This window comes from Montipora foliosa, chromosome 3 (assembly GCF_036669935.1).
Source record: "Montipora foliosa isolate CH-2021 chromosome 3, ASM3666993v2, whole genome shotgun sequence".
In the NCBI taxonomy this organism is placed as follows: domain Eukaryota; kingdom Metazoa; phylum Cnidaria; class Anthozoa; order Scleractinia; family Acroporidae; genus Montipora; species Montipora foliosa.
In genome coordinates this window covers 33,597,638-33,601,121 of record NC_090871.1, presented here as the reverse complement: position 1 = coordinate 33,601,121, position 3,484 = coordinate 33,597,638, and the positions used below count along the sequence as shown (strand labels likewise).

The 3,484-nt window shown below is 42.5% G+C and overlaps 1 pseudogene; it reads left to right on the top strand.

The window, feature by feature from the left end:
• Positions 1-229: 229 nt before the first annotated feature.
• On the top strand, positions 230-813 carry LOC137995623 (tigger transposable element-derived protein 4-like; annotated as a pseudogene).
• The last annotated feature ends 2,671 nt before the right edge of the window (positions 814-3,484 follow it).

Genomic DNA, 3,484 nt, shown 5'->3' with positions numbered 1-3,484 from the left:
CGCTGCAGGGGGTAAGGGAGAAGGATTCAAGGCATGCCTTAACATGCTTGAGCACGTGATTCTCGCATTGTTATTTTATAGAACTCCTATGTACCGTGGAGTTTCTTTTGTTGGCTTGTTCTTTGGGAGGGAGTTTAGTACCTCAACTACATATAGTTTTATCATTTTCTTTACCGGTTATCTTGCTTCAACAAGACTTCCAATTGCTGGCAACTGGAGGGCGACCAAAATGGCTTTGTGTGTGAACTGTACCAGTCAGACAAAATACATTTGCTTCAGCTGCAACAAAACCATCTGCAACAAATCTGCCAAATGCTCTGTTCCTGCCAACGAGGAAACATCCGGGTGGAAGATGGGAGTCTCTGTTTGCCATTCTTCAAACGTAAACAAGGGTCAGGGCTCAACCAAAAAACCGCTTGCTAAGGAAACCAAGTTCCCCTTGACATTCTCGAAAAAACCAACTGCAGGCAGAAAGTGCCTAACACTAAGGGAGAAGATTGAGGTTATTCAGCTGTCTGGCACAGGATAAGTACCAGAAAGTTAGCAGATAGATTTGGATGTGGCAAGACACAAATCACAAAGGCACTAAAAAACAAACAAAAAATCATGTCAAAGTAGAATTCCAACGAGAGCTGATCAATGCAAAAGAGATCAAACAACAAGAAGTTCAGCGACATTAATAAGCTGTTATGGGAGTGGTATGCAGGAGCACGCGAGTCCAACATTCCCTTCATTTTACCTCTCCTGGTTGAAGAAGCAAAACTAATTGCTGAAAGCCTTGGCGAAAAAAACTTCAAAGGTACAAATGGTTGATTGCAAAAATGGAAAAGAAGGCACAACAGCAGTGAAATGAGTATCACTGGAGAAGAGGGAGACGTAAATGCTGAGATGGTCGAAAGCTGACAAGAACAATTTAAGGAAACCACCCAAGGCTATGCCCCACAGGACGTGTGGAACGAGGAGGAAACTGGGTCTTCCTGTAAGGCCCTGCCTCAAAAATCCTTACTGGAGAGAGGGAAGCGTTGTAGAGGTGGGAAAAACTCTATACAGCAAGTTACAGTTGCCTTCCTTGTGAATGCTGCTGGTGGAAAAGAAAGCCCAAAAGTAAAAAGCCCCGCTGCTTTTCGAAGTTAAAAGACACCTCCTATCCCTGTGGTGCTCACTATTTCAGTAACGATAAGGCATGGATGTGCACTGAAATTATGACTGACATCCTTACTAAACTCAACACTCGTATGAAGCGTGAGGTACAAATATCCTTATGTCTCTTGAGAATGCACCATGCCATCCTCTGACGCTGAAGGGTATGTTTTTAATATTCGAGTGGAATTTCTTCCAAAGAACACAACTTTGCGTACCCCTTGATGCAGGCATCATCAAGACATAGAAGGTGTACTACCGTTGAAAGCTTCTTTGGTACGCCGCCAGCCAAACTGATGTCAAGCAGTGTGCAAGTGACGTTACCAAGTCAGTCAATTTGTTGATGGCCATGAGGTGGATGGTAAGTGCCTGGGAAGAAGTCAAGCCACAAGTTAAGTGCTTTAAACACGTGATTTAAACACGTTGGCATGAACCCAGAGGAGAACCAAGCAAAGAAAGATGATGACCCATTTGCTGGAGAAGAGCTCTTGGATTTAAGAGTGAGTCCACGAGAGCACCAGGCAGGGCTGCTACATGCCATCTCGCCGATTTCCATGAAACTTTGCCAGTTTAAAGGGTCTACCCCAAACCTGAAAAAGACAAACTGGTTTGTGTTTTGGATCTTTCAGTGGGGAGATAAGCCACCCCCATGAATTTCTGGGTGCACTCGTCGAAAACATGGATGTAGGTTCGCGTCTGAAAATGAGTGGTTGATTTTAAACAAATGAAGTCGTCATTGCATAATCTCTGTGACATTTTTAGTTTGCTTTGGTGTCAGTCAGATTTGTAAAACTGCATTTAATTTAGAGAAAAGAAAATGTGCATTGATCAGTCAAGAATGAATTACTGCATATCACATTGTACTTGACACAAAATTGAGATGGATTATGTGCCATAAACAATCAGATTCTTTTTTAAAGTGAATCCATTTCTCTTACCCGCTCCTTATTATAGTGCTGCCACGAATTTAGCTTTAAGGTTTAAATTTCAGTTTTATTTTATGGGATAAGATGAAATCTAGTACCTCGATATTCTCGTTATCTGCTTTCAAAATAGCAACAGTAATGTGCCATGGCTTTCCTCTTTTACGGAACCAATCGCGCTGCGTCTCTCTATAGCCTGTCGGCACGAACTTCATGGCCCAGTCCATGTCTAATAAAGCCCCCGTTTGCGAAAGGACATCTACAACAGTAGTCTTCACGGCATCTTGGTGCACGGATGTACAATGTGGGATTTCCACTCTTCAAGTCTTGGAGCTTGGAGATCGTGCTCAAGTCCTCCAGTTTTTCATTGTCGCTAAGAAGAGGAAAGATGACAAGACTGTCAGCCTATCGAGATTAATGTTCAGAGTGACGGACATCCTATGGTTTAATGCTTAGGGTCACAAATTGGTTCAGCAACTAAGTGCCTGCAGGGTCAGGGTTTCTCTCATATACTCTTCATACACAAATAAAATTAGATAATGCAACTTGAATGTCCAAGATGGCATCTCTCAAGTCACTGCATCGGTCACAGCTGATGTTGTGCTGATGGGAACAGTTCCACGGTACTCATCTTCATCACAGCTTAGCGCCTACACACTGTAATGATCGGCACAGTGTGTTTCATTCGAGATGTGCAGCTTGAAGTCAGTGGACAGATAGCGTCTACCATCTTGGAGACGCGAGACAATTCCTCTTGCCTCTTCGTCTTGAAGGCCTGCATTAATATGATACCATAATTCTGGCGTATCTTAAAAACCCAGAATTATAAATTCAATTGAGTAAACACATGATCAATCATCTTGAAATCGCACGATAGCACCAGTTCCTCTTCGGCTGTCTCAGGCATCTGTTCTGTTCCCTGCTCTCCAGATGGTCCTGGAGTCTGATCCATGGACTCTTCCCCACTTGGAACTGGAGTTTCGGAGGGCACTAACGATCCTGTTGCCAAGGTGGTAACATCAGAGTCCAGTTCGCCTTTTTCCAGTTCCTTAGTTTCTGCATATGCCTAGCAATTATATATTAAATAAATTGCTAAATTAAATCAAATCAAATCAAAGTAATTGTGAATTCTTCATTATTGGAGCTTGTGTAAGCTTTCCAGAATTATTTTTAATGCAGTCATTGCAGTGGAAGCACCTACTGCACTAGGCTATTAAAAGTGTTGCAAACTTAGTTTCTTAATATCTGTAGATAGCAAAGCTTTATTTAAAATACCTGCACCAACTGGGACAACATTGTTCCACTTTGCTTTGATTTCTTTTGCCATCTTGGGATTTATCACCCTCTCAACCTTTCGCCTCTGATTTCCATGAAGGATATGCTGGCACTTAGTTGTAGGTCTGAATCTTACTCCCTTCTGC